The following is a 9482-nucleotide window of genomic DNA, read 5'->3' on the forward strand; positions in this document are numbered from 1 at the left end:
GAATCCAATTGTAGAGTTGGAAGAAACCTCCGGGAATCATCTCGTCCAGCCCCCTGTTCTGCTGTCAAACAGCTCTTGTCATCAGAAAGTTCTCTCTAAGAGCTGCTTGACAACGAAATGAACTACTTCATAATATATAAATATCATGGGGAGCTCTCATATAAAGAATCTGTCCATTGCTCCATCTAGTTCTGTATTTGTCTATATGCTTACTGGAAGTCACACTCAGGGGTTTCGGACAGGGAGTCTCTCCCAGCCCTAACTGAAGCTGTTAAAAGAAAAGTTTTATTAGGATTTATAAAGAGAAATTCAAAGCTTAATATCAAATCTCTCTTTCTTTCTTTTTTGTCCAAAACTGAAATATTGATCTAAATACAATAAAAACATAGGAAGAGAGAGAGAGAAGCCAGGAAAAACTCAAAGAGAGAGAAATAAAGAAGAAGCAGACAAGAGATTTAGAGAGAGAGAGAAAAATAAAGTTCAGAAATTAAAGAACTTTTGATTCTTCGTCTGACCGCTGTATATAAACAATATTCACTTCATCCACTCCAATATAATACCCTGCAAAACCCCTTTCTATAAACAAACATTGTCTCCTCAAATCCAAATGCCATTACAGTGGATGCTCGGGTTGCGAACGTAATCCGTGCAGGAGGCATGTTCGCAACCCGCAGCGTTTGCAACCTTCAGTCTGCTCACACACGGGTCATGATTCAGTGCTTCTGCTGTTCCTCTTCTTCCCCCAAAACCCATTAAAACGGGGCTCTCCTCCTCTGTAGAAAAAGCTCAACAAGTCTGACCTGAACCCCCCAAAAATGGGGGGTAAAGGTAAAGGGACCCCTGACCATTAAGTCCAGTCATGACCGACTCTGGAGTTGTGGCGCTCATCTCTCTTTACTGGCTGAGGGAGCCGGCGTAAAGCTTCCGGGTCATGTGGCCAGCATGACTATGCCGCTTCTGGTGAACCAGAGCAGCGCATGGAAACGCCGTTTATCTTCCCGCCGGAGTGGTACCTATTTATCTACTTGCACTTTGACGTGCTTTCGAACTGCTAGGTGGGCAGGAGCAGGGACTGAGCAACAGGAGCTCGAACTGCCGACCTTCTGACCAGCAAGTCCTAGGCTCTGTGGTTTAACCCACAGCGCCACCCGCGTCCCAAAAAATCGAGGGTAGATCACTGCAATTTTTTAATTCTGTAAGTAGATCGCAGTCTCTTGGGAGTTGGCCATCCCTGGTTTAGAGGAAAGGTGAATATGATATAGAGGTATCTAAAATTAAGCATGGTGTGGAGAGAATATTTGGTATCATTAAGAGAGCCAAGATTTCCTTGATATTGATCTGCTTACTCAACTAAAGCAGTTATTTTCCCCTCAGGGAATATTTCCTAATTTTTGAAGGGTGAAGGATTGGTTTTCTGTGGCGTGTGTTTCTGCCATTGCATGTGTGTGTGTCTTGAATTTTTTATAACAATATCATCTCATCCCTTATATACCACATTGGTCCCTGTGTTATGCAGCAGAGAGAGCCTTCCACTTCTTTTGAAGGGTCTGTTTTGCACACAACTGAAATCTTTCCTTTAGTGTTGCACCACCTACACACGGGAATTTGTTTCTGTGAAGTAATAGCCAGAGGCTGACTGTTGCCTTTCCAGCACCTACTGAAGACCTTTCTCTTTTAACAAGCCTTTTGAGTAAATATCTTCCCCAGCCTCCACCTGTATTGGAATTGTTTGTAAATCTATTTAGATATTTCAGTGGTTTCTCAGCTTGTGTGTTTGCCACCCTGGGCTCTAGCGGGTGCAGAATGCCGCGGTGAGACTCCTTATGGGGTCCTTGCCATGGGATCACATTCACCCAGTGCTATACCAGCTGCACTGGCTCCCAGTGGAGTACAGGATCAGGTTTAAGGTGCTGGTTTTAACCTTTAAGGCCCTATATGGCCTAGGAACCTCATACCTATGGGACCACCTCTCCTGGTATGTCCCACAGAGGACCTTATGGTCTTCAAATAAAAGCATCTTGGAGGTCCCGGGCCACAGGGAGATTAGGCTGGCCTCAACTAGAGCCAGGGCTTTTTTGGCCATGGCCCGATCTGGTGGAACGCTCTGTCCCAAGAGACTAGGGCCCTGAGGGACTTGACATCTTTCCGCAGGGCCTGCAAGATGGAGCTGTTCCACCAGGCCTTTGGCCAGGGCACAGCCTGACCCCCTCCTTTGGTAATCCTCACAGAACTCTACCCCAGTGGTTGCCATTAATTTGATTTTGAATTGATTTTAGAATGAATTGATATTAGAATGCTGTGTTATGTTTATTGTTGTTAGCCGCTCTGACCCCAGCTTCGGCTGGGGAGGGCGGGGTATAAATAAAATATTATTATTATTATTATTAGGGAAGAAGGGGAGGGTATAAATTGAATGAATCAATAAATGATGGGAGTTGTAGTCAAACAGCATCTGGGGTCCACATACTCCCTTCTCCATGCTTTATATGGAGGGTGTTACCTGGGGGCTTCATCAGGGAATGACTGCTCCCCCCATCAAATGGGGGGGTGCCTTTTGCATGGTCGCATGCAGCTCCCCTGGACCTATGCGGCTCCTAGCAGTACAGCCTGGCTTTGCCCCCCCCCCAAGCCGGACACCTGGAGGTCTCCACCTACCTCTGCCAGTTACCTAATCCCAGCTGAGGAGGCGTTGCCAGGAGATTTGGCCAGGTAAGGGGAGGGACCGTCCTGCCCACACAGTAGTGGGCGGTACTTACCTGGGAGTTCTCAGTCCGCTTCACAGTTTCTCCCACCCTGCCCTCCCTTAGTTAAGCCTTTTTTTGCAGGTTAACCTCTTCCTCACAGGTATGTGGGTGCTGCTGTGTCACGGTTGGTGTTGAAGGGCCGGCAATGAATTTCCCTGTGTTGGCTATTTGCAGTATGGTAGCGCTGCAGAGAGCTTGCTGGGGAGATCATGCATTAAAAAGAAAGGGACTCAAAAATAACTTAAGGTTTTAATTATGAAAAAACAAAAACTCCTTATACACTAAATACATTAACAACAAACCAGACCCAACCACCAACCCAACCCCCAGGGTAATGGGAGAGCTAGGTGCTGCTCCTTATATACTACATGCAAATGCTGACACACCTTAATCAATGCAACTCGGCAGCACCTGCTATGTTTCACAGCTGTAAAGCTGGGTCTCGTTATCTTGCTCTGGCCCTTGCTCTGGCCCCTTAAAGACATACACATTGGGTGGAACAATGATGAACCTTTACATTTAAAGTAACCATTCAACACCCTGCATTGGCAGGTCTTGCCTTCCCCTTAGCAAAATGTCACAACTTTGGCGGTTTCAGGCCATGGGCAGAATCCTTTAGTATATCTTCCCTAAATGGGGGGGGGCATGAAGGGGTTACCCACACCTTCCCCCTGCAGCAGCAATCCCAGGGTTCCCCGTTTAAAGGGGTTGTTTTGAGGGGAGGCATTGGCCATACGCCGAGAGGTTGTCATTGCTCTCCCCTACGATGGCGGCGAGATGTGGGGCAGGCTCTCTGCTTGAACAGACGTTCTCCAGAGCCAGCCCAATCCCCACACATTCTAGATAACCCTGATGTTCCCAAGATCTCTGGCCGGGGACTGGGAGGGATAAATGCCCATTCCCTGAATCTGAAGTTTTAATAAAGTTGTGGCCAATTTTAATCCCACAACATAGTGTCTTGAGTCATTATTCCACCCGGGGCTTGCCTGGGGTTGTGGGGGACTCTGTCTGTCCACGCAAATCATGGGCCATACCATCCATCTATGGATCTCCTTTCAGTTGGGATGGGGATAATGGCAAGTGAGGGAAGGTCTGTGATCCAAATCAGGCTCCACCAGACTTCCTCTCCCATCAACTAGGGTGTGTTTTTTTCAGCTGGAACTCGTTGGAACTCAGTTCTGGCACCTCTCAGGTGGGCTCCATTGACATTATAAGAAAACAAGGGAGGCATTCATGGTGAGTTCTGGAACCTCTTTTTCTAGAAAAATAGCACTGCCCTCAACCATCTTCTAGGAGCATTGATTCCATACCCTTCTCAATTCATCAGCTGTTCCAAAAGCCTAGCTCCATCAGGAACTTGAAATATGCCAGTTTCTCATTACAGGGAACAATTGATTAGAAATTGGGTTTTGATTTTGATTTTCCTCTCCCCTCCCTGTCATTTCCCCCTTCTCTGTGGTACTTTGTTTTTAGATCGTAAGCCTCTGGGCAGGGACTGTCTTGTTCAGATTGTGTGTAAACTGCTCTGGGAGCCTTTTTGGCTGAAGAGCAGGGTGCAGATGCTACAAATAAATAATAAGTAAATAAACGTTAGGGGCAAGCAAGATGGGAAGACAGTTCTAGCCTCCACGATCTGTTCGTGGACATCCTGGCTCCATCTGGTTGGCCATCAGGGTGAGCAAGACGTTGAACTCAACTGAACTTTTGCTCTGATCCAACAATCTCCTATGTATTCTAACCTTGAGTGCACGTGTGGATTTCATGCAATTGAGGAAGAAAAGTAAAACACGAGAGGGTGAAGCTTAGATGCAATAACACTTTATTGAGAAATAAAAGATGAGTTTCCAATGAAAGCTCTTGCTTTCAGGGAGAAAATGAATAGCCACGATCACATCAATAATAGCAGAGAGACATCACAAAAGCTTCAAATGAGGGAGGGACACACTTCTCCTTCTTCTGCTCAGCTTTAGAGCTTGATACCGGAGTCTATCGTTCCTTTACCTTCATCTGACCCTGTTCCTACCTGCATGTTGGTAGGACTACCAAGACAGATTGGGACAAAAGAACCAAACGAAAATTGATCAAGCATAGAGCAGCCCATGAGTGAGAAGGTAAGGGAGGAAGATCTCAGAGGAGAGGAAGGGAAGAGAACACAAGAAGAAAATGCAATATCTTGAAAGACCAAAGACCCAACTTTCCTAAGGGAACTCAGTGAGGAACTTAAAATGGTTCAGTATGTGAGTTCCTGGAAACTTTGGCCCAGAGGCTCAGGCACAAGTTGTCATGGTGGGTTTCCATTGCTGGATAGCTCTACTTTCTGAAAATGACCATGTGGGGATGCCCTCGGCCAAGGACCTCACCAGCCCCATCCTCTGCCTCCATAGCAACCAGCTCCGTAGCCACCGTAGCCACCCCAGCCACCTCCGTAGCCACCCCAGCCACCTCCATAGCTGCCCCAGCCTCCTCCGTAACCACCGCAACAGGGTGCATCACAGGACACAGCACAGGAGTCACGGGCGCAGCTCATGATGGTCCTGGGATGGTGATGCAGAAAGGGGGCGGCAGGATCCCCACATGGTGAGGGGGGCATTGAGACTCGCAGGTGAAGCCGCAGTGTCCGTAGGTCATCTTTCCAGGAGATAGGAAGGTCTGAAATGGAAAGGGTGTGTGAATAAGTCTAGAGACACCATTTGGCGTTGGTATGGATGACTGGTGAACAGCAATCCTGGAGTAATTATTATTTTATAGGGTTGGGGGAGAAATTCAATTCAGTTCACATTTAAAGGAAGACCTACTTAATTTGCAGTTTCTTAATCAATAGGTGCATGAAAATGCAGCTGTCCTTTACAATTCTCACTTGCCTGAATTTTGCAAGGCATTGCTGCAGCAAAGTATTGTGTACAAGAATACATGTACTAAGGTAATGTGTGCTTATGAATGTATATATTTCCTAAAATAACATACAACAATGTGTTGTGTAAAGGGGAGGAGCTTTGCAAAAATGTGCATATTAGGCAAAATTGCATGCAGATGTTGGGAGGTTCCCTACTAAAATGCTGATGAATCTCTCTGTCTGTCTGCCTCTCTCTCTCTCTCTCTCTCTCTCTCTCTCTCTCTCTCTCTCTCGCATTCTCTCGCATTCTCTCTCTCTCATATCTGAAGAAGTGTGCATGCACACAAAAGCTTATACCCAGAACAAACTTAGTTAATCTCTAAGGTGCTACTGGACAATTTTTTAATTTCCTTCCTTCCTTCCTTCCTTCCTTCCTTCCTTCCTTCCTTCCTTCCTTCCACTCTCCCTCCCTCCCTCCCTCCCTCCCCCCCTCTCTCTCTGTGTTTGTGTTTGTGTGTGTGTGTTTGTGATGTAGAAAACTGAAGAAAGATTGATAAGCTAAGACAATGAGAGAAACCAACATGGACAGATTCACCTGTCCCTAGACGTATTCCCAACTTCAAAAAAATCAATGGACTAACTAGAAAGTTTAACATGTGCTAAAGATAATGTGCTCAGAAAATGCAAGCTATACTTAGCATAGTAAATTCAGAGATGAAGTATCATCCTTGTAAGGTAAATCTAGTCCATCCTTCTCCACACTGCAGGTCATGCAGCAGCAGAATGTCCCCTGCAAAAGTCTGTTCAGCCTCTGCTTGAGAACCCCCAGTGCGAAGAGAGAGTCCACCACCCTTCTAGGTATATACTTGGTTTATACTTGGTTCCACTGTTAAATTCCTACTGGCATCAAAAGCATGTTCCTGCTCCATGTTCAACCACAATCTATCTCCTGTCACGTAAACCCATTGGATTGAGTTCTGCCCTCCCAATGCACATAGACACAGACAGACAGACACAACCTTTTACTGCAAACATTGCTTCCCAAATATTCAGTTCTTACCAAGGTCCACTTCAAATCAACAAAGAGTCTTTAGCTTCACTGCAAAGATTCAATTAGACTTACTTTCTCAAAGGAGAAGGAGTCTGGAGAGGTTGTTTCTCAAAAGAACTGTTGGAGAATCTGAGCATCGGTGGAGCTTTTTATACTGAATTTGAGGCGGCCAAATGGGCAAGCAAAGCCACCGTGGTTGATCCATCCAGAGGCTGTCTACCTTCTGTCACTCCAAACAAATGTAATTGTTACCCTGTTTGTTTGTGCTAATTATTTGGTGGCATAACATAACCAATGCAAGCAGATTCCGCCCTGCACCATCCTTTAATTTTCAGCTGTTTTATGAGCTGTTGCTTTCTCTCTCCCTCTCCCCAATTATTATTATTATTATTATTATTATTATTATTATTATTATTATTATTATTTCAGAATCTCCTATTCTGGTATTAATCTGGAAGCCTTAGCTTGGTTTGTTAACATGATGAAAGGCATAGGAGACAGTGGGATCATCTTTGGGTGGAATATTTTGCAGAGCATATGATTTGAATGGAGAACTGCAGGCCTAGATAGACAAATGGACTAACTCCGTAACGACTCCGACTCTACGTAAATTGAGCTTTAATTCAGAACCATGAAAACCGGAGTTTTGTTTTTTAGGGCAGCGTTTCCCAGCCTTGGGCCTCCAGCTGCTTTTGAACTACAATTACCATCATCCCTGACCACTGGTCTTGCTAGCTAGGGATGATGGGAGTTGTAGTCCAAAAACAGCTGGAGGCCCAAGGTTGGGAAACACTGTTTTAGGGGAATGGCAGAGAGGTTTAACAACCAATCCCTCTTCCCAGGGAAATCTGGGAATTGCAGTTCTGGGAGGGGAATTGGGCACAATTCAAAGTGTTGGTGCTGACCTTTAAAGCCCTAAATGGCCTCGGCCCTGGGTACCAGAAGGAGCGTCTCCACCTCCATCACTCAGCCCAGACACAGAGGTCCAGCTCCAAGGGCCTTCTCGGAGTGAGGGTACAGGAAATCAGGGAGAGGACCTTCTCAGCTATGGCTCCCACCCAGTAGAACACCTTCCCATCAGATGACAAGCAGATATAGAACTACATAACTTTTAGAAGACATCTGAAGGCAGCCCTGTATCAGGAAGCTGTTAATGTTTGACGTTTGCTGTGTTTTTATATGTGCTGCAAGCTGCCCTGAGTGTCTGCGGAAACCCAGCCAGATGGGCAGGATATAAATTATTATTATTATTATTATTATTATTATTATTATTATTAATAATAATAATAATGCAAAACCCATGTTTAATGGGGATTTAAAATTCTTAAGGTTCGGCAAAGCCCCCAGCTCTGCTCAGGTCTGTGTTATCCCGGACTGGATTCGACCTGATCCAACACACCAGCTCAGATTCTGAACCTGACCGGAGGAGAGATGCACAAATGCAGTAATAATAATAATAATAATAATAATAATAATAATAATAATAATAATAATAATTTATTTATACCCCGCCCATCTGGCTGGGTTTTCCTCAGCCCCTTTGGGCAGCTGCCAACAGAATATCAAAAACACAATAAAACCTCAAATATTAAAAACTTCCCTGAACAGGGCTGCCTTCAGATTTCTTTTAAAAGTCAGATAGTTGTTTATTTCCTTGACATCTGATAGGAGGGCATTCCACAGGGCGGGTGCCACCACGAGAAGGGCCTCTGACTGGTTCCCTGTAACCTCACTTCTCGCAGCGAGGGAACCACCAGAAGCCCCTCGGAGCTGGACCTCAGTGTCCGGGTAAAACGATGGCGGTGGAGACACTCCTTCAGATATACTGGACCAAGGCCATTCATCATCTCTATGGTCCATGAAGACAGAGCATAGGTTCCATCATCGCTAGCAGCCACTGATATGAATTTCTACGAATTTCTCTAATTCTCTTTTAAAGCTTCAAAAGTTGGTGCCTATACCTGGTTGGTGGTGCAAAATCACACAACCTGACCATTAGACAGTTAGACAATCCCACCAAAAGATGATCCCAGTGAAGCAGTTGTGTCTCCAGAGCTATCCATAGTGTTAGGAATCTAGCCAAATCTTTTGGGTTAATCCCAGAGCACAGTAGGACATTATGAAAATAATCATAAATGGGGAGGAAGGGAAGAGGGAAAAGAAGAGCTCATAAAGGACTTGAAAATTAAAGGATGGTGCAGGGCGGAATCCGCTTGCATTTGTTATGTCATGCCACCAAATAATTAGCACAAACAAACAAATAGGGTGACAATTACATTTGTCAAGCATGACACAAGGTATACAGCCCTTGAATGGGTCAACTGCGGTGGCTTTGCCTGCCCATTCGGCTGCCTCAAATTCAGTATAAAAAGCTCCACTGATGCTCAAATTTTCCAACAGCTCCCTTGAGGAACAGCCTCTCCAGATTCCTTCTCCTTTGAGGAAGTAAGTCTAACTGAGCCTCTGCGGTGAAGCTAAAGCCTTTGCTTTGATTTGGAGTGGGCTTTGGTAAGAATTGGGCATTTAGGAAGCAATGTTTGAAGTAGGAGGTGTAGTGTGGGCTTAAGTGACATGAGGGTAGACTTGGCTTGAGCATTGGTGGGTGAACCCCTCTTGAAGGAAAGAGTGATTTGACAGTGGAACCAGATATACCTCGAGTGTGGATGGCTGGTCCCACAGTGGGGGGATTTAAATGGAGGTTGGGATAGATGTCTGCAGGGGCTGTTCAAACACTGGATCCCTTGCAGAGAGATCAGGCATTGACTAGATCACTGGTGATTAACTGGCGGGTCAGGGCCCACTAGTGGCTTCTGACCTGTTGCAAGCTGGATTGCAATAGGAACACTAAAGGGAA

At 45.5% G+C, this 9482-nt stretch overlaps 1 long non-coding RNA gene across 1 annotated transcript; it reads right to left on the minus strand.

The window, feature by feature from the left end:
* Positions 1 to 4593: 4593 nt before the first annotated feature.
* LOC307204603 lies at positions 4594 to 6864 on the minus strand. Its single transcript, XR_013833750.1, has 3 exons — positions 6701 to 6864; positions 5166 to 5393; positions 4594 to 5135 (listed from the first exon to the last, which is right to left on the minus strand). It is a non-coding gene; the product is annotated as an uncharacterized lncRNA (long non-coding RNA).
* Positions 6865 to 9482: the final 2618 nt, after the last annotated feature.

This window comes from Podarcis cretensis (assembly GCF_951804945.1).
Source record: "Podarcis cretensis genome assembly, chromosome: 16".
Taxonomy (NCBI): Eukaryota; Metazoa; Chordata; class Lepidosauria; order Squamata; family Lacertidae; genus Podarcis; species Podarcis cretensis.